Source organism: Panthera tigris, chromosome A3 (assembly GCF_018350195.1).
Source record: "Panthera tigris isolate Pti1 chromosome A3, P.tigris_Pti1_mat1.1, whole genome shotgun sequence".
NCBI lineage: Eukaryota > Metazoa > Chordata > Mammalia > Carnivora > Felidae > Panthera > Panthera tigris.
The window spans coordinates 133,250,919-133,276,222 of NC_056662.1; the positions used below are offsets into that span (position 1 = coordinate 133,250,919).

At 54.1% G+C, this 25,304-nt stretch overlaps 1 long non-coding RNA gene and 1 other non-coding gene across 2 annotated transcripts; both read left to right on the forward strand.

The window, feature by feature from the left end:
* The first annotated feature begins 12,997 nt into the window (after positions 1–12,997).
* Positions 12,998–24,637, forward strand: LOC102971968. Its single transcript, XR_006215294.1, has 6 exons — positions 12,998–13,348; positions 14,747–14,932; positions 16,226–16,368; positions 17,476–17,673; positions 18,483–18,620; positions 23,539–24,637. It is a non-coding gene; the product is annotated as an uncharacterized LOC102971968 (long non-coding RNA).
* Positions 15,731–15,837, forward strand: LOC122237492. Its single transcript, XR_006216103.1, has one exon. It is a non-coding gene; the product is annotated as a U6 spliceosomal RNA (small nuclear RNA).
* Positions 24,638–25,304: the final 667 nt, after the last annotated feature.

The following is a 25,304-nucleotide window of genomic DNA, read 5'->3' on the forward strand; positions in this document are numbered from 1 at the left end:
CCTCGGATGCCGACTCATGGCCATGCGGCAGGGCTTGCAAGTGGCCTCTGTGTCAGGGCTCGCCCACCCTGCGCGCCCCATGTGTTGGGCTGAGTGGCTGTTTTCCATCCAGCGAAGCCTGTTGCACTCACCTGCCCTGGGTCACGGGTCGGGTTACGTTGTCTCCGTTAGGCCTGAGGGTCCCCGGCCTGGGCCTCTCTGGCAACTTCCTTGCCTGCCTGTCGCTCCTCCTGGTTCTTACGTTCCTTGACGTGTCTGCTGTCTCGCCTTCCAGGCTCAGCAGAGACCTGCCTTTTCTGCCAGGATCAGCCGCAGGTCTTTTCTGGAAACGTGCAGGCAGTTACACAGCACGGGATGGCTCACACAGCGCCTCGGTGGACTTGAGCCCATTCTCTTGACCGTCGTCCCAGGGAAGTCTGGTTGGCGTCTGAGGCGGCCAGACTGAGGGGGCTGAGGTTGGCTGGCTGGAGCAGGGTCATGCAGCTCCGGTGAGGCGGGCTGGGGTCTGACCCATTCTTCTGCCTCCAGAGCCAGGCGATTCCATGGCCCCTGGGATTCACGGAAAGGTCTGCATTAATGCCCCTGACTGTGGAACGAGATTTATCTCCATGACCCTCACTAACCTGCTAATTGTGCTCGGTCTTTATGGGCCACTGGGGACATTCCTCTGAACTTGATTCTCCATGTGGTCTTTATCTCAGTCGATTTTAGCTTTAGCTCTGCTAAAGGGATCCCGTGGGGGATCCCTCGTGGTCCTGTCCGGTCCTCGATAACCTGCCGACGTGCTGGGGCTCAGGGCTCAAGAAGGGGAGCTTCCTGTCGCGCCCCGTCCTCCTGTGCAGCGGTTCCCCGACCTGGAGATCCACACCTCACCCCTCCACCCGCAGCCTCCCTCCAACACACCACAGGCGTGGTGCCTGCAACCTCACTCACTCACGAGCACACATGGCACTCTTCATGCTCATGTGCTAGTTCACAGTCACCACACACGTGCTCACACCCTCATTGCACAGGCGCTCACACCAAGGGCCAGTCACGGTAAACACGCTCACGCACAGCCACGTACCACATGACGCACCAGTGCTGGTGCGCCTGTGGTCCACACCTTGACACGCACTCGCTTACCTTTTGGTCACTAATTGGTCCCGGAAGCGGGGGACCCCACCCCCACCCCCCCACCCCCCCAACCCAGCATGCTCCAAGGATGCTCTGTAATCCAGGTTCCGGAGGAAGCCCCACTGCCCTCTTCTCCAGGGCCCGTAACTCCCAAGTGCCAGCTGTCTCCAGATAATCAGGTAGTTTTCCTGGTAGACTGATGGATGCATGCTCAAGGTATCCTTGTCTTTCGGGTGAGGGAGGGAAGCGGGAGAAGGAGGAGAGCTGACACAGGAAGCAGGACTGCCCGCCACACTTGGGAAATGCTCCCGGCAGTGCGTGAGGTTCCCTTGGGCAAAATTACGACTTTAGTCTCCGATTTGAGCATTGCCCCGCCCCTTCCCGACGCCTCCAGTTAGTCTGAGCGTGTAAATTCCTTTTCCTTATCGAGTATTGCAACTTCTGGACACACGACTGCATGTAGTTTGGCGAAGGGGTCAGTGTGTGTGCATCCCCGAGGGCATGGGTCTCCGTGCAAGGTGCGTGTGTCTGTGTGTTTGCCCCGTGTGTGTGTTTGGCCTTGTGCCGGAACTATTTGGGAAAAAAAGAAAAGGATTCTAGGGTGCCTGATGAAAAAGTTCCCGGTGTGAACACTCGGGAATACTTAGGAGCTGTGGAGTCGTGGTGTGAAAGGTTGACCCCTTTCTCCAGGCTGGCGCTTCACCCTTCTGACTTGGTCTGTGACGATCCGGAATGGGCCACGGGGCCTAGGATGTGGTGGGGGCCCAGTGTCTTCTCCTGTCCCCTCCCCCCTGGCTTGGAGGAGTCTGGGGGCTGCAGTGGGGGCTCCTGTGGAGCTAGGGGGTGTGGCATGCTGAGGACTGGGCCCAGAGAGGAGGCGAAGGGCCAGTCCCCAGGGATGAGGCTGAAAAGTGTGTCTGGAAACGAGGCATGGAGCCGGGCATCTGGGCTGCAGGCCCCTGCGCAGGACCATGGGAGCAGCGGGGAGCACACGGGTGGGCTCTGTGCAGCCCGAGGGGGGAGCAGGGAGGAGCGGTGAGCGGGGAAGTGGGTGTCAGCAGCATCCACGTGGCCAGATTGCCGTCTGCACCACAGCGGGCGGGGTGGGGGGGGGGGGCGGGGGTGGCGGGGAACCCCTCGCAGGGAAATTCCAGCCCAGAAAGCAGGCACAGAGAGAGGCTGCAGGAGGTGAGAGCCGGGCGCTCCCAATCCGGGGTATGTGCTCACTACGCTTTGCTAGAGAAAAGAATATTTGGAAACCACTTGTCCTGGGAAGGATGAGAATTAGCTTCTAGCACTTTCGAATTGGCTTGCTGGCCGAATGACTCATCGGAACAGATATGGGTGAGGAGAGAAGGGACACGTGCAAGGGGAAAATTTCTGACGTGGGGGGGGGTGAGCTTTTCGCTCACAGGACCGTGCTCAGCAGCTTAAGTTTGTAATCAGATGGGAGGACGTTGGGCATAGAGTCGCTGAAGGCAGAGTGTGGACCACGTTGTAAGGGACCCTGGTGTCTGGTTCTGGATCTCGTGGTTCTGGATCGGGATTTGCAGTGTGACAAGCGGGCACAGCAGGGATCCTTTCTCAGGCCCTGGGGCCGTCTAGTGACAGCTGGTGACTCCATGACTCACGTCCTTTCTGCTTTCTGCTCATTTGCATGTTAGTACCCGCGTGTCTTTCCAAGGAAAACACATTTGTTATGAAGACAAAAAACAAACTACCTGTTATTTACTATTTAACATTTTTTTTTTGGTATGTGAAATCTCAACGTGCATCTAGAAGAGAGTCATTCGAATAAAGAGAAACATTAATTTTTTTTTTCTTTTTTTTTTTTTTTAATTTTTTTTTAACGTTTATTTATTTTGAGACAGAGAGAGACAGAGCATGAACGGGGGAGGGGCAGAGAGAGAGGGAGACACAGAACCAGAAGCAGGCTCCAGGCTCTGAGCCATCAGCCCAGAGCCCGACGCGGGACTCGAACTCACGGAATGTGAGATCGTGACCTGAGCTGAAGTCGGATGCTTAACCGACTGAGCCACCCAGGCGCCCGAGAAACATTAATTTTTATGAAGGCATGGGCTGGAGGGCAATTTTAGTCTTGGGTTCTTATTTTATTCTTTATTTTATGGGTTTTTTTTTTTTCAATAAAATAACAGCAGGAAAAATAAAAATTTGTTTTTATGGTGTATTTTTTCAAGGGTTTTCACCGGATGGAGAAACAGGCTTCATTGTTTCCAGCTAGGCAGAAAGGAAGAAGCCCACATTGTAGCTTGGGCTAAATGACATCTTTTGAAAGTTTAAAAGGGGCAAAAGCCATCGCCAAATGTCCTCCTGGTTTTGGTGGGTAGATGCACTTTCGGCCGTCTACAACCCTTCTTTCCAGGCCAGCGGCTTCCTGCGGGGAAGAGCAGCCTTAGCAGTGAATGAACGTGGCTTCCCAGCCAAGACGACACTTCTGGGCTCCTGGCAGCTGAGGTGTTCTCTCGCGAGGAAAATGAAGTTAAGGGCGTTTCCGGGGAGAGCTGGGGGGCTCTCTGCCCCGCTGCAGGGGAGGCGCTGGCCCACTTAGAACCCCACTCCATTCGGCCTTCTCCACGCTCCTGGCTAGGGATCCAGCCCACCTGGGCGCCACCCAGCAAATGAAGCTACTAAGCGTGTCTCCTCAGAGCGGGCAGGAAACAGAGGCCTGGACACATTCCGTGGATGGCCCAGACCCGCTCTTAAAGTTATAGCCACATTGTTATTTATTGAACAGGAAAGGGAAATACATCATGTCCTCCAAATACATGGCCATGGACGTTTTTGGTCAAGTGTGCCGTGGCCTGGGGCAAAGCTTTACCTGGGGTGGGGCGGGAGGGCAGGTGGAGGTAGGCAGCGAGGAGGAGAAGGAGAAATAAGCTGAGACTGTTTCATCACACAGGTCAGCTGACACTTGAACCCCTCTTGTCACCTTGCAAAGATCTCCCCTTTCTCAAGGTGGTGCCGAAATCGGGATTTACCATGGGCTATAACCAGTGCTTGAATCAGTAGGAGCAAACTTCTCTTTTACTGAGGCATGGACGTGTGTGGGGGACAGCCCTTATAAGGACTTTTAATCCACCCTTCTAATGAGGGCAGCCACAGAATGCTCCAAAATGAGATGAAAAATATGGAGGCGAGAGATAATTATTCATTAGTTTACTGGAACTGCCATAAAACTGAATACCAGACTGGGTAGCTTAAACAACAGGAATTTACGGTCTCCCATTTCTGGAGGCTGGAAGTTCAAGATCAAGGGGTTGGTTTCTCCTGAGGCCTCTCTCCTTGCCTTGTAGGCGGCCACCTTCTCTCTGCTTTCTGTTCCATCTTGGGATGAATTCTCAATGTGGGACGAGTCTGCATGGACCATGGGCCCTGCAGCGGCTTGGAATTCTCCCCCTCTGGCCTTCTAGGTTCTTCACAGATATGATCGTATGCATCTTTGGAGAGACTCTCGTAGAATTATTGCTTTTTTCTCTTTCAGCAGTGTCTGGGTGATGGGCCATCAGCCAAGGATGGATTTTTACTGGGCCTTCGGAACCCTGTGCTGATTTTGGTCACCTGCACAAGGTGAGAAGGGACCAGGTGCTATTTAGAAGACCGTGGACGGGAAGCCGAGTGGCTCCCCAAGGCTGAAGTTAGTCAGCAGCAGAGCCCAGAACAGAGTCAGGTCTCTTATCGCAGCCCCAGAATCCAGCATACCCGTCCCTTCTGAGAACCATCAATCCCACCTTGCCGACACCTGATAAGCAGGGAAGCCACTCAGGCATGTGAATGAGGGGAGGCTGTCGCTCAGGATTCAGCCAAGAGCCCTCTTCTCGAAGCTCTGTTCCTGTTACATTCTGCTCCCCACCTGCCCCCTCCCATGGACTCTTGGCTTCTAATGATAGTCTTTGTATGTGTCTGTCTGTCTGCTAACTGGTGATCTGTCTGACTCAGGGCCTCTGTGCCGTGGGGAAATTTGTGCATTGCAAAACCCGCCCAGCTGGGCACGACAGCCCTTGTCTCATCTATAGTGTCAGACTGTAACCCCCTGAATTCAGGAAAGATTTAGGGTTCAGCTTTCTGTGGGTGACTCCCAGCATGTTGCTGGGCATAGAGGAAGCTTTCTGTATGCTTGTTGAATAAATGAATGAATGAATTTCAACATGGAATTTTGGATATGGTAAAAAAAAACACCGCTTCTTTCTTCTGACAGGTGCAGACATCTCTACGATGTCTTTGACTGCATGACCTTGAATGTTGTCAGGGATGGGGCACCCACTCACCAAGTAACAATTTCCCTACTGGGAAACATGGGCACTAAAAACAATTTGTTATAGCCGTTGAACTTTGGTTCCTTCTCTTTTACCCTGTGCTCTTAGCTCAGGGCAGGACTTTGGAGGTCCCTCATGCAGGGGTTCTCAGAAGGGAGAAAGAAAATGCCTTCTGGGTGGGGCCCAGTAGGGTGGAGAAGTCAAAGATCAATTGAGAAAACTAACGCACTGTTATATATTTTGAAATTTGGAAAATGAGAGAAAAACCCTATTATTTTAATGATAACAATTATTAGCAATAAAAGGATGAGAAATTATAAGGGGAGGGACAAGGTGGGGGGGGTGATCTGTCATGAGGAAACCGATTTCTCAGAGTTCACCTGGTTATGTTGTTTTGAGTTTTGAACCACATGAATATTACCGCCTGGGTGGAGTGGACATTAAAATGTTAAAATGAAAATCAGGACAAACACAATAAAAGGAGACGAATCTTACTCAGTTGGGATGAGAAGGACATAATGATTCCCTAGCCCATCCCCCACCCAATTGCTTTTGGCTGCCAAAACGGGGTCCCTTTTCGTGAAGGTTACCAGACACTTGGGTGATTAGGCCCCCTCTCTTTGGGGGAAGAACTGGAAACTAAAGAGGTAGTGTTCAGTCCAGTTACCAAACAGTCACCTCCATTTCTCTGCCTTTCGGACGCCCCATGTGCATAGGGATTTCAGATGCATAGGGATTTAGTAGGACACAGTTTGGCCTGAAAATGTCTGTGAACCCCTCCATTCAATTCCTTATGAGTTATTACCTTGGAGCTGACATCAGGTGTAGGTATTTGCTCCTCAGCTATGGAGAGAAACATTTGAAAACTTACTTCTCAACTTCTCTGCACCTACATTACATGACAAAATGAAACACCAGTCACTTGGGAATACGCAAAAAGGATGCTCATTTTTGACTTTATTGACTCATACTTGCAAATCAGATCAAGATGCCATTTCTTTTCCAATTATATTGGCCAAGATGAGAGCGTTTGGTCGTCTGCAGTATTGACGAGGTCGTGAGATAGGGTTCTCAAACGCTCTCGGTGGTAGTCCCCAGATTTGTGTAAATTGATTTAGATTTCATTTTATTTGGTGGCAATTTTACATTAAATATCAACTTCACAAGTGCATATATTTTGAGTCTTCCTTTTATTTTATTTTTTATTTTGGAAGGAGAGCAAGTGAGCAGGGAAGAGGGGCAGAGGAAGAGAGGGAATCCCAGGCAGACCCCAAGCCTGATACTAGGCTTGATCCTACAACCCTGAGATCATGACCTGAGTCGAAGTCAAGAGTCGGACACTCAATGGACTGAGCCACCCAGGCACCCCGAGGCTTCCATTTCTAATTCTAGGGATTTATGCTGCAACTATACTCTGACAATGTGAGTATAGGTAGGTGAGCAAGGTAAGAGCTTGGTAGGTAAATTCTGATACACTATAGAACAGAATATTATACTGCCACTGAAATGAGTAAGACACTTTTTGTGTGGAAAATATGACAAGATAGGCTATTTGACGTAAACAAAAAAGCACAAACTAGTGATGATGATATACAACTATTCTTTGCACAGAGATATTTGTACGTGTCTGTGTAGATGAAAAATTTCTGGATGGTTGCATAGAAAACTGTAGACAGTGATTACATCTAGAGAGTGAGGGGCTCTACGAAATGAGCCGGAAACTGTCTTGAGATTATATAACATTTTGGAGTGACCAAATTTGTTCTCTATGGGCACATGAAATTTTTGTTTTGACAAGGCAGCCCCTCCTGCCACCAAAAATCTAACCCCTCATAAGCCATTCTGAAAATCAGATTGGATAATTCAATTCTCAATTCAATAAACTTTTATACACATGGATAATGTTCCAGCCACTGGGTAATGTATGTAAAAAAAAAACTGCTTCACAAACTGTTAACCACCATAAAAACTGAGAGCAACGATTTATTTTAAATAGTACGGCTAATTAACCAAATATTTATAAGAACCAGCTTCCATTTATAAGAAGGAACCTTCTAGAACATCGAGATTCATTGCAAATAAGCAGCCATTTTATCAAGTGCGGGATTTTAACAATACAGAATCACAGCCTTAAAAAAGCACATACCTAACAGCTCCCTCCAAAGCCGTCCAGAAAGCCAGAAAGCGGTGTGAAGAAATTTTAGGAGCTTGGAGAGGCGGTACATGTCACAAGGCCTGTGATGGGCGGGAGGCGAGGGGACAGAGAAGGCTACGTCGCACCCATCTGTGGGTCACAGGGCAGGCATCCTTTCTCAGGGGAGCCATTATACCACCTTCATTCTCTGACTCATCCTTACTGTGACTTCTCAGCTTGTAGAGGTTTAAAGGTGTTGTAAATATTCGTCATTCCATTAAATAACATCTGGTCTGAGCACCCACCACCTCTGACTGCAGTGCTGGGCAGGGGGGTGGGGTTGATTTCCATCTCCCTGGACACTCCCAGGGCACTGATGGTATCAGGCAAGTCTCTTTAGCTCAGATTTCTTCTGTAGCCAGGTGGCCTGCCAGCTCTGGGCAGGTTTCTCCTTGGATTGTAGGAAATGGGCTATAGCGTGTGTCCTAATGGTCCTACGAGGCTGCGGCCGGTGCGTATTCCAACCTCGTCCCCCAGACCAGCGTGAGTCCACAGATCAATGAGCCGGCCATCCTGGCTCTTCCAGGACTATTCCTAGTAGGTAGAAGAGGATACAATTTCTTAGAGTCCAAAAGACACTACACTGCCCTTCGGGGTTTCACACGGCCGTCCTTCCTCCCCCTTCCCTGCAGGAAGCAGTCAGTGTGCATGGCCCAGCTGCTTCGTGCTTTGGAGGAGGGAAGACAGGCTGTCCTGCAGGCAGGATGGCTACTGAGATCGGTCTCACCAGGCGATGCTCTTCCTGGGGAGACAGGCCTGGAGCCATGTGACTTGGGCTCAAGTCCCAGCTCTGGTGCTAACTAACACCCTGGGTGGTCCAGGCAGCCTCTCTGTGCCTTAGTTTCCTGTCTGTGAAAGAGGGATAACAACAGTGAGATCACCCAGTGAGCCAGGACAGGAAGAGCAGAGGGGACCGGACTTTGGTTACAGAGGATAAAGGGAGCACAGAGCCGCGGGCACCTTTCTTCTTCTCTCCTTCTAGTCATGCTTTGGGTTGCAAGACTGTTCTGGTTGATCTGTTTTGGAGGCTTTTGACCTGAGGGCCTGTGGGACTCTGTGGGTCTCTGGGAAAGCCAGGGGGGTCAGTGTGGACCCTGAGCAGAGGAGGGTGAGGAGGGCTGCTCAAGGCCAGAAGCTCTAAGGGGAGGGGTACGAGGCTCTGAAAGGTGGACCCGGCTTCAAACGGGGCTCTGCCTTTGACTGGCTGGCTCTCCGGGTTCTGGTTTCCAAATCTGTAAAACGTAGATGGCCTTACACCAAGTTGGTTCAAGAACTGGAGAGATTAGGCATTTAGTGCAATGTGCCAAACTGGTATTTATCACGGAGCTGTTGGCTCTGCGACTGGAACTGGGGGAGGCGGGCGGGACTCAGGACGAAAGCCCTGCTTCGGGGAGGGAACCAGAGGGCTTCCCCTGGTTGTACCTGGGTCCTGCAGCACCCAGGCTTGCTGCAAAGCCCTGCCATTGTTCCGTGGCACTCATGGTTGGGGCCTGCTACGGCGGGCTGGCAGCTATGGTGACATTTGTTACTGCTGGAGGACACCTTGAGTGAGACAATGAGCTGGGACCGGGGAGACGGGGTGGATCTGGGAGTACAGGGTGTCTGTGCCTTGGCGGTGCCGCCGGTATATCCTGCCTGGCAGCCTTCTAGCAGGCAGAGCCCTTAGGGGAAAGCCAGGTTCCCCAGGAACCTGGGGAAGGGAAGGCCCCCCCCCCCCCCCCAGGAAGGCCGGTGGGGGAGGGGAAGCAGAAGTTGGACCGCTCACTTCCTCCCCTCTCTGGTGCGCACTCAGCACGCTGTACTCCTTGGGGTCTCGATCGGGTTCACCCCAGAGTAAGGCCGGCAGCCTCGGAGGGTCAGATGGGCCCTTCCAGCTGGGCTGGGCGTCTGCCTGGGGCGGCCTGGTGTTCACACCTGGGGTCCCAGCCCCAGAGCAGGCCTCCGGGCAGCCAGGGAGACCCTGCTATTCCTGCCGCACCGCCAAGTGCCGAGTCTGCCCTCACCCCTCGTTTTCTCACTTTACGGCAAAAGTGGGTAGAGTTGACAAGGTTTTTGACCTTCCAAACTCCAGTCTTTGGGTTTTGCGGCACACCCATCCCAAATTTGGGGCGGCTTTAAGATTTGTGGCTGGCTGTCTTGAGCTCTTCCATGCCCTGTCTTGGAAATGAGCTGTTCTGGCTCTGGAGGGGGTGATCTGACCCAGGACCGCCTTCGCGGCCCCTGTGGGGTCCGGCCTGGCCCCTGGCTGACTCTGACTCCACCCACGTCGGTGTGGACGGCTGCTCACCCCGCCCCCACCTCGCCCAGGCTCTGCCCCACCCCCTTGCTGCAGCCCCTCTCTACTCTACCCTGCGGCTCTCAACTCCTAGGCTTGTTCTGAGCGGTACACGAACCAGCCAGAAGTCCCCTGGCTCTGTACCCATTGCTCTGTCTTCTGAATTTGGCTCGAATCCTGCCTCCTGGACCCTTGGCACTGTGACCCCTGTGGCTTGCCCAGACCTACTCCGGCGTCCCCAGGGGTCCAATGTGAATTCGACTTTAGGAAGAGGCAGGCAAAGCTGGACACCTACAGAGGGGTGGACCGTTACTCGCTGCCTTCCCTCCTGCCCCCCGGCCTCTGAGACCTGCCAGCCCCTTTCTTGGAGCCCAGCGTCTCCTCCTGTGTTGCCAGCAGCTGAGGGCCAGGCTCCTGTTTGTGAGCTCAGAGCTGTGTTGAGGACAGGGTGTGGGAATACCATATGATTTCACTCATATGTGGAATTTAAGGAACAAGCAAAGGGAAAGAGAGAGAGAGAGAGGGAGAGAGAAACCAAGAAACAGACTGTTAATTACAGAGAGCAATCTGCTGGTCACCAGAGGGGAGGTTGGTGGGGATTTGGGTTAAACAGGTGATGGGGGTTAAGGAGTGCGCTTGCCGTAATGAGCACCCGGTGATGTAGGGAATCGTCTAGACGGTAGACCTGAAACTAATACGACACTGTAAAAAAATAAAAATAAAGTTACACTTACAAAAAAAGTAAAAAAGAAGTCTAACTCCACCCACACACGAAAAACATAGGGGAAAATAAAAAAGAAGGGATGTGGGAGCTGGTATCATGGAGGAAAAGCTTCTTCTAGAAGTGCCCAGTGCCACCTCTGGGGGACCAAGTTCCGCACTCCGTCGCCAGGAACCTGATCACTTCCGGGGCGCCTTCAACACGGCCACCTTTCCTTCTGTTTCTGAGCACGATGGCTTCTCAAATGTCAGTATCTTCAATTGTCACCTTGCACCGTCCATGTCAGGTGACTTGCGGCCAACTTAGAAGTGGAAATTCCAGACATTTCTGTGTGGTTTGAATAACAGTAATGAAAAAGGATCCTAAAACAAAATGCAAAAGGCCCCAGAAAACCCAAACGTTCACAGATCCCCAAACTCAGTTGTGCTTCTCCTTCCTCAGGAAAGCGACGGAGACTTGAGCTCTTGCTGCTGAGGTGTGTGACCGAGGGCACGTTTCAGGTGCTCTGGTGCCGTGGGGGCTCGTGACAACGGCGAGCGGGTCGCTCTGGTTCCAAATGGACCGGGAAGGTTGCAGCTTGTATTAGTCTCTGGACTAATACGAGGGTTCTCGGGAGAAACAGAACCAGTAGCTGATAGGAAGGGTATGTGTGCCTACATCAACAATTTTCTCACCCGTAAAACAGGTAACACTACTTTTTAACTTGTAGGGTTCTTATAAAGATTAAATTAAATGATGGATGATGTATATTTGATATGCTAGCCAACACTGGCTGGGTGTTTCCCAACAGTCCTGGACACTGTTCTAAGTACTGTACAGACTCATTTAACTCCTTCCCACAACCCTATCAGGTAGATATATTATTATTATTAATAATAATAATTTTTTAATGTTTATTTTTGAGAGAGAGAAAGAGAGAGAACTGGCCTGTGTAAGCTGGGGAGGGGCAGAGAGAGATAGAGAGAGAGATCCAAATGATCCAGGGGATCCACAGCAAGCTCCATGCTGACAGCAGAGAGCCTAACTCAGGGCTTGAACACCAAATATCACCTCCACGTATTTTTATTTTTTAAAAACAGTTTTATTGAGACATAATCCACATCATATGATTCATTGCTTCTTGGTAGATTACATTATCAGCTTTGTAAAATTGTGATAAATCATACGTAACATAAAAATGTCCATTGAAACCACTTGAAGTGACAATTCAGTGACATTAATTACATTTACAGTGCTCTGCAGCCCCCACCACTATTTCCCAAACTTTTCATCTCCCCCAAACAGAAACTGTGTGAGTGTTAAGCATATTATACCCATTTCATGGATGAGAAAACCGAGGCACAGAAAGGTGAGGAAACTTATCCAAGGTTACTCAATAAACACGTGGTGGAGGCAAGGTTTGGCTCAGGTAATCTGGGTCCAGAGCTTGTGTTCTGAATCTCCAGTCCACACTGGGTATCCGATAATGGCTAATGTGCACTGACAGTCCGGAAGTGCCCCCTCTTTTCTTCATTCCTTACAGGAAGGCTACAGATAGCTATTTATTGTCCCTATTTTACAGTTGAAGAAACTGAGGCTCAGGGAGGTTGCCTAAGCACAATCATGGTGTGTGGCAGGCAGAGTTGGCCGGCCTGCCTGCCCTGAAGGGTCACGGTCTTCCCACCTTGCAGCACACCCTTGCGCCGGACCAACGGGGTCTTACGGCTCTACTGGTCCTCTAACGCTCAGCACACGTCCAGTGCCCGAAAGACCAGCGGAAATGCCCTCCAAGACTGCACTTGGGAGACAAGCCCGGCGGTTTCCAGGAGCCAGAGGACAACGCAAGGCAGGGCGGAGGAAACTTCAACCGAAAGGCAGGGCCCGGGGTTCCTACTCTGGGTCACGAGAGTCGGCAGGGGAAGGCTCAGTGTGGAGCTGGAAGTGCGCGCGGGGGAAGGGATGCGAGTCCTCTCCATTCCATTCCACAGACGGTCCTCAAGGAGCCCCCAGGGTCCGGCGGCAGGGCGGCCCCGGGAATCTGCCTGAAGCACAGAGAGTCTGATCAGCCGTAGAGGTTTGCACAAGTTGCGAGGGTGGGGGTAGGGTTTTGGGGGAGTGTGGAGGTGGGGTGATTAAAAGAGAGAAAAATTATATCTGGGTCCAGGAATAACGAAAGGCCTCCTCTAAAAAAGTCTTGAGCAAAGAAACGGGATTTAAAAAGAGGTGATTTTGAGTTTCAGGAGATGCCAGGAGGCAGGCCCCGGAGGGCGTAGGGCGGACCAGGCTGGGAGGTTCACCAGGTGGAAACCCGGGCGGGGCGGGCGGCGCAGCGAGCGCGGGGTGGGCGGGGCCCCTCCGAGCCCCGCCCCGGGCCCGCCCCGGGGCCCGCCGCCTCTTCCCGTGAGAGGCGGCGGGCGGGTCCCGCCGCGGAACCTGCGCCTGCGCCCGCGCTGCGGACGCGGCGACCGGTTTTTCTGACCCAGCTGGAAGGGCCGGCGCGGGTGGCCTCGAGTGCGTGTTCCTCTTGGCCTCTGATGTCTGCGAGGGGAATTCAGCAACAGGGACTCCTGTCTGGTGCTCAGACCCCAGCTTCCTCAATCCAGGCTCTAGAGAGGCGCCCTCAGCCGAGCCCCGGGGTCCCGCGGGCCGCGGACCCTCCCTCCCTTTCCCTGCTCTGCACCCCGGGCCGGCGCTCCGTCCTGGGCGGATGCCCCTCTGCGCCCTGTGGGCCCGCGCCGGCGCTTGTCCCCGTCCCGACCTGGGTTGGCCATCACCCTGCGTTGGGTCGGGTAAGCACCAGTCTCCCCCCCCCCCCCCCCCCCCCAGCTCTGAGACCGCTTCTGTTTTAAGACCGCGCGTCGTGAGGCATCCAGGGCGTGTTACGGGACGAACGCGTGAGTGTGTGATTCCCGCGTGCCTCGGGCAGAGCGCCCCTTCCCCATGGCCGTGAGCAGGTGGAGAAAACACCGTCAGGGGGCATCTCCAGGGCAGGAGTGGGGCCTCCTCCCCGCTGGGGCCCGAGCCGCGCCTCTCCCCCCAGGCCCACATCCCACAGCGCAGGTGTGCCGCCCCTAGCCTGTCCTCTGGCATTGAGTCCCCAGGCTGGGTGAGGCCTGGGGCGGGGGAGGAGGAAGCAGCTCCAACACGCAGAGGAAAGGCTCTTTCCTACCGATTTGGGGCTGGTGGGGGTGGTGGCAGCCCGGCCCCCGCGTCTCGGGACTGCCTGCCCTCAGAACAGGAGCTGGGGGACCTGTGACTGGGACAGTGCCCTGTATTTCAGGGCTGCGGAAGGCAGCTCTAGACTTCTTCAACATTCCTGGAAAATGACCTCAATTTTCTGGAAGAGGGAAGGAGGATCTGGTTCTTGGAACATTCCCACTTCTTCACACAGATGCCACTCACTCAGTTGCACGTGAAGGCTGGGGCATCTGTGGTCAGCACTGGCCACCGCCCGCGGTCAGGCTGTCCCCAGCCAGGGAGCCCAGCCCTGGCTCAGCTCCTGCGGTGGCGATCCGTCCAGCGGCTCTGCGTGGACCTGCCTGCTCTCTCATGCCTGTCCTGAGCCTCCTTGACCGGAAGCCGGTCAAGCAGGCCAGTAACGGCCCTGGGGGCTTCCTGGGGGAACTCTTTTATGCTGTAAATGGCGTCCTCGGGCTGCTCTGTCCCAGGGCTGACTGGCCACCTGCCACCCATCTTTCTCTCTTCTGCCACTGTGCCTTTCCTGCGTGTGGCCTCTCTGACCAAGTCCTGCTGAGCAGGGAAGGACTAAGAGGTTAAGCAAGGGCAGGAGGAAGGTGGGGGTGGAAGGGCTTGCCACCTCTGGGCTCTGGGACCATGTTGTGACCAAGGAGGATAAGTGTCAGTGGATCCGTTTGGTGTCAGAAAAAGCAGGCGCCCTGGCCCTTTTCCGGAGGTGCTGGGATCCTTTCTCCATCTTTCCCTCCAGCAGGTGCTTCTGGCCTTGGTGTTATTCCTGCTTCCCTCCAGGGTGTCCTCATCCTAGAGGGCCGTCTGGGGGGTCCTCTGGGACCTTGGGTTGGCGGTGTCTCCGGGCCGCAGTCCACTTCACCCGAGCCCTTTGTGGCACGTGGCTCTCTCACGATTCCCCAGCGGGACTTGGGGCTTTGTTGCTGCATCTGGCTGTACCCGGGAGGCACTGACATGTCTGTTCACCGCTTGACCCGCAGGGGCTGTGTTTGTGCTTTCTGGCATTGTATTCGGCCCCGAGCGCTTACTGGACACTCAACAAATGGCTGTCCCTTCTCTGGCTGCTGTCTGCTAGCCCTCTCACCAGCCTGGGCTCTGTCACTCGGCCTGTCTGCTTTAAGGAGTACTCAGTCTACCCCAGCACGCTCCCTCTGCTTGAAGAGCAGGTGAGTTCTCTGAGTGTCTCTCCAAGCCCCGTCTCACATCCTCTCCCCCTCTCCTGGCTTTCGGTTCACAAAGGGCTGCCCCAGGTCCTCCCATGTACACAGAGGTGCTGCAATTTCCAGAAGAATCCTGGGGCCTGAAGAACCCACCCAGCAGGCAGTCGGCCCCATCACCCCGCTGGCCATTTCCTGGCCTCCCTAGGCCCTTCTCTCTACAAGCCCAGCTCTTGGGAACCCCGGCTCTTCCCTGCCAAAGGGGAAGGCCTCACCCCCACCTCTGTGACCCCAGGACAGTTTTGTTCCCCCTGCCTCAGCAGCTCTCCCACCTCTGGTAGGGTCAGCAGATTCTCTCCTGCCTGTTGGGCACCCTGCTCCAGGCCACATGATCTGGGCCACGTCACAGCTACCCACATATCTGTTCCGTTGCAACCTGTGACCTTGTTCTCTAAGACAAGGCCGTAGGTTTTTCTCATTTGCCCCAGAGTTACCTAAAGGGCTGTAGGGTGGTAGGCAGCCCCCACACCCTGAGGGCCAGGGCATGATCTGATGTGGTCACCCAAGGTTTCTCAAGGGAGCGTCATGAAAAATTTCTGAGTTCCACATTGTCGCAGAACAAAATAAAACCCTAATTGCTTCACACCCTATACCACCCTACCAGGGACAAAATCAGAGCTTGCACTGGGGGGGCAGTGATGGGTGCCTTTGTCACGGGGTGTGCAAAATTGCGTGCCTGCCCTTTCCCCTGCCTAGCCCAGTTCCCTGAACCCTGGGACGTATGGAAAGTCACAAGTGTTTTTTCTCGTGCTCGCTTCGACAGCACGTAGACTAAAATGGAAGCAACACAGAGAAGATTAGCGTGGCCCGGGCGCTGGGATGACACCCAGATTCACGAGGTGTTCCGTATGAAAAAAATAAAGTCACAACTGGTTTTTCTTTTCAAGTCTGTTGACAAGTTGCAGAGTTTGCCTTCCGAAAATGGATGCTCTGTTCAGTTTAACGCATTCGTTAAATAAGTAGAATTGCTTGAGTCCCTGCTATGGGCCAGACAGCATGCTGTGTGGACCGTGGGGACACAACAGGGAGCAGGGCAGACGCAGACCGCCCTCCCCGTCTTTGAATTCGGCTCACATCCCAATTCTGCCGTTTACCGGGTCACCTTGTGCAAGTCTTCGAATCTCTCTGCGCTTCAGTGCTTTTTTCCTATCAGACGAAGATGGGAGTTCCTGCCTCACTGTATTTGCCTGGCAAGTAGTAGGTGTTCAATAAACGGCCGCTATTCTCATTGCTCTTTTCCAGGCTGGAAGGAGAAAGGTGTCCTCTTTCTGCTCATGTGGAAATTGCCTGGGAAGCTAGTAAGCTGTTGGCTCTGAAGGCAGTTGGCTGTCCTGAGTTTTCGAGTCCCTTGGAAGGATTCTGGGGAGTTGGCCGATTGGCTGCAGGTACCTGCCAGGCTGCGGGCCGTGCCGAGTGACCCGGAGTTGGGGCTGTCGCTAATGTCCTGTTCTAATTTCTGTTTCTCTGTGTGCTTTGTAATTGGGCCACTCTTTCAGTCGGCTAGAGCAGTTAATGACCTTGAGAAATGATCCCAGCCCTGAATATAGAATCCTGCTCTGTTGAAGTCACCCACTTCCTTTGTGGGTCTAAACGTGTTTGTGTTTTCCCTCTCGGGCATGCCTTCTCTTCCGCTTTGATGCCCGCCTCTGTAACAACAGGGCTCGGAATTATTAATTCCTACTGCGCAGTGAGGTGCAGTTTTATTACACAGAAAGGAGGAAAATATAATTGCTGTCTCGAGTAATCATTTTCTGAAGGCTGCAAGCATAACCTTTCATTAATATTTCATTTGCGGCCAGGGTGGGTAACTTGAATAGGCCTAAAAATATTGTCCCCTTTGCATGGCGAGATCAGGAGCTGGGAGCCAGTGGCTCTTCAGTTGTTTGCAATTATTTCTAAAATTAAAAATGTTTAACCCATTAACCCATAAAAAAGCAGATGAGAGACTTACAGAGACACAGCTTTTTACTGATTGGGGGAAAGGTGCAAATCCCAGGCATAACGCATCTCAGCCCCTCCATTTGGGGAGTCATCTCACTGCCCTCGCAGTGGATTTGGGGCACGGGGTCTGGGGGCCAGTGACTCACTGATCGAAGTGAGGCCGTCAGGTCATGTCCTATAGGTGCCATGAGGCCGGACATTCGCAGGTCACTGGGTTTAAGGATGCCGTGGGAAGTGCCATGGTCTTTGATGTTCCCTGGAGAGAGGCACTTGAAGCCTTCAAAGTGTCTCCCTGGAGAGAGACAAAAGCTGATTCTCAGGTTGGGAACTGGGGAGACTCTGCTCTTGGGGCAGAGAGGAGGCAGGCCAGTGGGGAGGGCAGGAGCTGAGCAGGTGGAGGGAGCGTTTCGGAGCCTCAGTGACTGCTGGCCATTCTGGGCAGCTTCCTTCAGCTTCCTTCCCAGTCCTGGGGAGTCCAGCTGGTTGGGGACCCAGTGATGGCTCCTGGGTGACTAAAGTCCCTGCTTTTCATGTCCTCACATATTTCACAGACCCGAGCTCATCTGACGATGTGAACAGCCTCCTGAGACCTGCAGGCATGTGATGACATCAGTCCTTGTCCCCCTAGCTGGTCCACTTTAGCTCATGGGATCCTCTGACGACCTCCCTGGAAGGAGACGCTCCCTTACAGATGGGGAAGCTGGGCCTTTTGGCTGAAGTCATTGATTCCTGAGGTCACATGGCTATAGGTGAGCTGGGATTACTCAGTGGCCTGGCCGGGTGTGGGCGCCTGTGGATCCTGGTGGGGGTGTGGGCTGCTCAGCGCTGGGTGACCACAGCGGGACTGATGTGCGAGGCCACCGCACTGTGGGTTCTTGCCCGCCGGGCCTCCCTCCACGTTTGGGTTTGCAGGGGTCCTGGCTCCTAACTCCAGGTGTGTCCACGTGAAGGGGGGAAGATCACTAAACTCTGTAAGCATGATGGGGATTTTTAAGAACACCCTTGCTCAGGCCTGGGGTTGCTATGTTTCTGTGTTCTTGGCTCACTGTGTTTTCCTGGAAAAATAAATAAAAAACACTGGCCAATAGGTTTATTGCCATATATCATTCGTGACAAAGATGGTTATCTTTCTTAGTTACTAATCACCTTGGGATTTCTAATGTTTATTTATTTTTGAGAGAGAGAGATAGAGCGTGAGTGGGGGAGGGGCAGAGAGAGAGGGAGACACGGAATCTGAAACAGGCTCCAGGCTCCGAGCTGTCAGCACAGAGCCTGACGCGGGGCTCGAACCCACAAACTGTGAGATTGTGACCTGAGCCGAAGTCGGACGCTTAAGCGATGGAGCCCCCCAGGTGCCCCAGTCATCTTGGGGTTTCTAGATGTGCTCACGTTTGGGCCCCAAGATGTGGTGTTGTCAGGGGCTCTCTCTTCAGAAGAAAGGCCACAGGGTCCGTAAACCCTGAGACCGGGCTGGGGGCCCTGGGGGAGGCTGGAGAGGAGTGAGGACTTGAGGAGCAGCCGTGAGATTAGTTTTTCTTTTCCTCTGCACCTGGAACAGGGCAGAAGGCAGCAGGACAGACACCGATGGCGGCCCCCCTGTTCCGGGTGCTCGCTGTTGAGCCCGTTTGACCTGCTGACCTCGTGTAACACACGAGGAAATGGAAGTCCTCCGAGGCGAAACAACACCCAGGCCCAGGTGAGTGCACAGAGCAGGGTTCGAAGCCAGGTCCTGTCCCCGCCAGCCCAGGGGAGAGCTGACCCCACAAAGCGGTGGCTCCTGGCCTCTCCCTCTGCCGGACGTTTCCCCTCTTCCTCCCTTTGCTCCGTGATTATGTGGCTCTGCTCCTGCCAGATCCAGACCTGCTGGTAAAACCACTTCTGAAGAGGTTTAGACAGTGACTGCATTTCGTTTATTTCCCCCCCCGTACTCATTCCGCTTCATAAACATAAAGTATTGCTTACCGAGAGCCTGAGTTTTCTTTCCTAATCCCGTGCCCCAGAAGGAGCCGCAGCTGATGGCCTGGTGTGTGATGGGCCGGACTTCTGTTTCCAGGCAGATATGAACCTTTAAAGATATATGTAGATCTCTACACGCAGAGAACTTTTTATTTATCCAGAACGAGTACCTATAAGCAGATGATTATAGTGATGCTTGTGGAAGTCAAAGATTGCCAGTAGCCTTAATAGGGGTTCGGTTCGATCTGTGATAGAGCCTTCCAGAGAATTACTGTTTGTCTGGTAGAAAAAGGGCTCTGCACACACAGCCGTGAGAGCTGTTTACAACATGTCATTAAACGTAAAAACCGAAGGACAGATTGTCGGCATCATGCGGACACGGCGTCCTGGGCAGCTTCACATGGAAGCGTATCCGGCTTGGGCAGCCGTGGCAGACACAGTCCAGAATCCCCTGGGCCGACTTGACAGCACGGTCGGTGGCTGGATGTCTGTGGCCCAAGCTGCCTGTGACACCGGGACGCGTCCAGAGAGCCCTGGGCTCCCCTCCCCCCGGAAGTTACTCGCTGCCGTGTGCCAGAGAAGTCCTGTGGAAAGTGCTCGGCGGGCAGGGGTGGGGAGGGGCCGAGGGCAGGGGAGACCGTGGTGATCCCCAGCTTGAACTGAATCCTCCCTGGAGGGCACCGCCTCAGAACTGTTCCATTTGCACACAGGCAGAAACCCAGGCCCGGAGGGGGAAAGTGTTGTGTCTGAGGTCACACGGCAGGGCTGTGGTGGGGCTCAGCAGGCTCCCCAGAAGCACTCTGGGTGTGACTCTGGCGTCTGTGCTGGGGTGGGGTGGAGGGGGCTGCCGCAGGTCTCTTCTAGCCTTCCGTGGCATCTCCTCAACTTTCCTCTTCCTCTCCCTTCTCCCTCCTGTCTGCACCCCCCTCAATGTGGTCTACATACCCCCTTGTCAGAGCTGAGGAAACTGGGGCAACTTGTTGGGGAAATCGGGGCAAGCAGATCCTGGGTGAGAATCTGGTTTGATGCCCCTTGGATGTTCCTGGTGTGTGCTTTGTGCCTGTGTGTGTGCGTATGGGTGTGTGTGTGCACATGTGTATGTATGTGCGTGTGCGCGCGTTTGTCCATATGTGTGTGTAATATGTCCATATATGTCCAATTGTCCATATATGTGTGTATAATGCTTTTACATGTGTGCTGTGTGCACGGGTGTGAGTGCCCATATATGTGTGCGTGTATGGTGTGGGTGGTACATGCCTGTGTGTGTGCTGTGTGCATCTGCGTAAATGTGAACGTGCATGAGTATGTGCACACACGCATGCTGCGTGTTAGAGGAGACAGGGTGACTTCCAGCCACAGCAGTGTTGGAAGTGACCCCGGAGCAGGGGCAGCCCCCGGCCGCCGCGTCACCCTTCCTGCAGGCTTCCACGGGAGTCGTGTCTCCAGAGCCCGTCCCTCCCGGCAGAGCCTGGGGCTCCGGGTGAAGAGAGGCGCACGCTCAGAAATAGTAAACCACTGTTTTCTTGCCGGCTGTTTGCCCTTATTAATTCAGGTAGCAATTACCCATTGCGAATATTTGGCGACTAATTAGTTTTTCCTGTGGAGAAGGCAGAATGAGGGATGGTTTGCTCTGACCCGATCCACTTTCTGGGTTTCCTGAGGAGGGGGCTGGAGGGACGGAAGGAGGGAAGGGACAGAGGCTGAGAGAAACCTGCCCGGCGCCTGGGATGCCCCTTTGGCTGTTGGGTCTTTGCTGCAAGTCTACAGTGTGATAAAAATAACCCACCCAGTTTTGGTTTTGTTCTTGCTTTCATGTTGCCTGGCCCATTTCCCCTGCGGGTGCCGCTCCTGGCAGTTTGCCTGGTGATGTATCCGTGGTGTCAGAGCAAGAGTTCGAGGCCGCTTGCTAAGCCGGCGTCACCCCCTTTGGGAGTTGTGCCCCCTGAATCCACCAGGGGACCAGGGACCCTGCGTGCAGGGACGGCACGCCTGCTGAGAGGAGAGGCACCGTTGTGGAGGCTGGGAGGCCGAGAGGTGCACCTTTCGGGGGGACAGGTTGGGAAAGACAGCCACGTGTCCTGTCTGCCTGAGCTTAGCTGTGAGTTGACTTGGAGGTTGCCTGTAGTCAACATCTGGCCTTGGTTCATTTCGCCTTTTTAGTTCTTGAACTTTTTGTTCCTGGGGAATCGTCATCAGGGCCTGTATTGCTTGTGTGTGTGTGTGTGTGTGTTTTTTAAAGTTTATTTATTTATTTTGAGAGAGAGAGAGAGAGAGCATGCATGCAAGCTGGGGAGGGGCAGAGAGAGAGAGGGAGACACAGAATCCGGGGCAGGCTCCAGGCTCCGAGCTGCCAGCACAGAGCCGGACGCGGGGCTCAAACTCACGAACCGTGAGATCATGACCTGAGCAGGAAATCAAGAGTCGGATGCTTAACTGACTGAGCCACCCGGGCGCCCCAGGCCCTCCCTTGTTCTTCGAGGCACCTCTCAGAAAGAGTTCCAGTAGGCAGGAGGGTTTGTAAGTCAAGTCGGAGCAGCCTCCTGAAATGGAGCATGTGATGGGCATGAGTCTAGTTTGGGGAGGTGGTAAGTAGGTAAGTCAAACAAATATTGCTATACCTTCTCTGGGGACTGGGGAACCATGGCACCCAGACTGTGCGGGGGGAGGGGGGCGGGACACAGATCTGGGCACTGCAGCCCAGCTCACCAGAATGGGGAAGTGGGGGGCTTCCTCTGAGCCCCTCATGTGCTCGCTGCCTGCAGGGACACGCGTGGATCCACGAGGTCCTGGCTCTCCATCCAGCACTGTTGTGGTTTGTGTCCCTGAAGGGCACTCTCTACCCGCCTCCCATTTCAAATGAAAATTTCTGACCGGGATCGGAAGGCCTCCCGGCCACCTTCTTCCTGCAGCCGTGTCGTGGGGCCTGGTCTTGGCCGGGCCTGCCACCCTACTTCCTCGTTCTCAGCGGCCACCTAGGGCGGGCATCAGCACTTACGGCCCGACACTGGCTGGCTGCACCGGCCCCGCCCCCGCACAGCTGCAGAGGCCTCCTCCAGCCCCACCGTGCCCCTGACCGCTCCGCACGTGCTTGTCTGTCTGTCTGACACAGCTGGGCCGGCTCTGCTGATGCAGGAATTTGGCTCTGGTCATTGCACAGTTGCACGGCCGCCTCACAGCTTTCTGTAGTTCAAGGCCACAGACCTTGTCTTCTGCTGTGTGGGGTTTCCCCGGAGTGCCAAGGCTTGTGCTCTGTGGCAGAGGGTGGCTGATGCCCGGCGACCCATGCGGGCTGGTTTCCCCAAACTGTGGTGGTTCCAGTTCCTGCTCAGGGAAAGTGCCAGGGCCTCGGAGTCAGGCTTGGCTCTGTGTCCCGCTTCTTCCAGTTAGGTGCGACCTTGGGCAGCTTACGTAATCTGTTTGAGCACCGCCTCCCTTGTGATGCCTGTGTCTGTGGTGTGTGCTACCCGCATAGTTGGCATCAGAAGGAGCCGGACGCTCAGAGTTCCCGGTGAGCAGCCTGGACAGGTGGCCCTGCGGGCTCCCTTTAATTCCCCAGGAGCCTGTGGGGAACAGGCCATGGCCCCCTCCTCCCTGAGGCCCAGGCCGGGAGTTGGAGCGCCCTGTGGGAATGGGTCCGCTTATAGCCGAGGGTAGGGCGACTCCCAGATGGGTTCCAGGTTACCGAGGGGTGACGTTTAAATAAGCCCCCGCACCCAACCGTGTTTCCAGGCGGGGATGTGAAGCGGCTCGGGGCCCAGTCCAGCTGTCCCGATGGCCACAGACGGGTTTCCTCCAAGGCGTGAAGCTTCCTACACAATCCCTTCAGCTGTCTTGGGAAATGCAAAACACCAGGTGCAGGACTGTCGGTTAGAGTTTCCATTTACATTACCTGGGGCTTTTCTGCTCAGCTTTCCCCACCCCCCTCCTGCAGCTAGGACTTCGCTGTTCCCAGGCCAAAGCCACCTGAGGAATGTGCCAGTCAGCTGGGCTGCTTACAGCGGGCGAGGTACCTTCCACAGGGACTTTTGACCCCGAGAGTCTGGGCGGCACAACGGCTTTGGAGGCAGGGATCCTTGGTCCAGATCTCTCTCATTACCTGGGCGGGCTTGGGACAGCCATCTGAGCGTGGAGACTGTAATGCTTCCTTGGGGGCCGGGTGAGGCTGAGGTAAGCTAAGGAACAGAGACGTTTTGGCACAGGGCTTCATAAGTGACAGCTGATAGTATATTAACAGCAGCCACCCATGCCAGGCTTCCCAAACGTCAGCTCTGCGGAGTGCCTGAGAGCATCCCTCCTTCGGAGGGCGCAGCGATCTTAGAAAGCATGATTGCCCCCATTTTACTGATGGGGAAACTGAGGCACAGAGAAGAGAAGTAACGTGCCCAAGTTCACAGAGCTGGTAATAGGCAGAAGCCCACATGTGCACCCAGGGAGTCGGGCTCCAGGGCCCGTGGGGTCCCCATTCCTCTGTCCATGCAAGATGTCACCACGCTTGGAGGCTGCTGGCCAGTTTGAGCCTGGTTGAGATTCTCTCTCTCTCTCTCTCTGCCCCTCCCCGCTCACACACTTGTGCGCTCTCTCAAAAGAAATAAATAAACATTAAAGCAAACTTAAAGAAATTGTTTTCAACATTTTTTTTACATTTCTTTTTTTTCTAGAGAGAGAGAGCGGAGGAGAGGGGGCCGAGGAAGCCTGACATGGAGCTTGATCCCATAAGTGATTGAGTGATCTTCTCACAGTATCATTTCACCTTTCCCAGAACATCATATAGTTGGAGTTCTGCAGCACATGGTCTTTGCAGAGTGGATTATTTCACCCAGAAACATGCATTTACGTTTCTTCCACATCTTTTCATGGCTCGCAGCTCATTTCTTTTCGGTGCTGAATAATATTCCGGTGTCTGGAGCGTATTTATCCATAAGCGCAGCTACCGAAGGACGTCTTGCTCGCTCCTGAGCTTTGGCTCTTAGGAATAAAGCTGCTATGCACGTCATGTGCAGCTTCTCATGTGGATATGCTTCCAGCTCGCTGGGGGCAAACACCGAGAAGCACAACCGCTGGGTCACAAGGTAACGGTCTGGTTTTGTAAGGGGCCACCCGGCTGTCTCCCAGAGTGGCCGCTCCCCTCTGCACGCCCTCCAGTGAGCGTTCCTGTTTCTCCTCGCCCTGGCCCAGCGGGCGGTGTCCTCGGGGCTCCGGGGTTTGGTCCTTCTGGTCAGCGTGCAGTGGGGTCTCCTTTCAGTTCCAATGGATGTTAGCTTTCATTTCTAACCTTACCTAGGTTCCCCTGCTGTTTCTTTTTATGCTTTGCTTATTCAACAAACCTTTCCGGAGGAACTTTTCCTTTGAAGTGGGTGGGTTAATGGGCACGACTCAGTCCTTTCTCATTGCCTGTTAGAATCTGCATTGTGCCTTGTGTGGGTGCGTGTTGCATGGGTGATACCTAATTATAAGGATGTATCGGTGAAAGGGCTCTGCAAACAGGGTTCTGGCAGAGGTACTGGGGGCGGTTGGGGGCATGAATCACTGCAGCATTTACCTGCTCCTTGAGGGTCCAGGCAGGGACCCCTCCTGCCTGTTCTCTGCTTGTCAGCCCTGCAAAGTGCCTGAGCCCGGGGGGGACACTCAGGAAATGTTTGTTGAATGAAGAAGAGGAAATCAAAGAAGGCTTCCTGGAGGAGGTGGCCCTTAAGCTGAGGCTGAAACAGAATTCCCGTTTCATGAGGGAGAGCAGAGGGGAGATGGCAGGGGCCAGACTCAGAGACGTGGAAGGTGCACACAGCTTGTAGACCGTAATCAAGCAAGAGGTCTGGTTGGGCTTTGTTTTGTCACAAGCTATGTGTTTGGGGCAAGCGAGTTCCTGGAAGAAAGTAATAAAGATCCATCTGTTTGTTCAATAAACATTTACTTGCCATATACCCTGTCTGAGGCTTGCGGAAGGCTGACACGAAGCTGTGGGCAGCGCTGGCAGGCGAGTGGGGGAGCCAGTGGGGCTCCCATGGTGTCCTGGGCGCTGGGTGGGAGTCATGCAGGGAGAGGGCGTAGGAGGAGGGCGTCGGGCCAGGGTCAGAAAGGAGGGCGCCCTGTGGGAGTGGGTGTCAGAGAGGGAGGGACAGGCGCAGCAAGGAAGCTGGGGATGCAGGAGCCTCAGTGTGGGTGCCCTTGGGAGGGCCCTGGACGTGCCACGTGGAGGTTGGCAGGCGTGCAACGTTTTCAGGGCAGTGTGCTCATGTCTCACTGAGCTAGGAACTGCTTGGTAAAAGTGCAGATCCTTGGTTTCGACCTTGGTGCAGAATGCAGAGATTTTGACCCCATGGGCCCAGGCATGTGCATTTTCATTTTGTGGGCATGTTTTTGGCACCCCAGGAAATTCCGATTCTGCTGACCCTTCGACAGAGCAGAAATGTCTCTCTCAGGGCCTCGG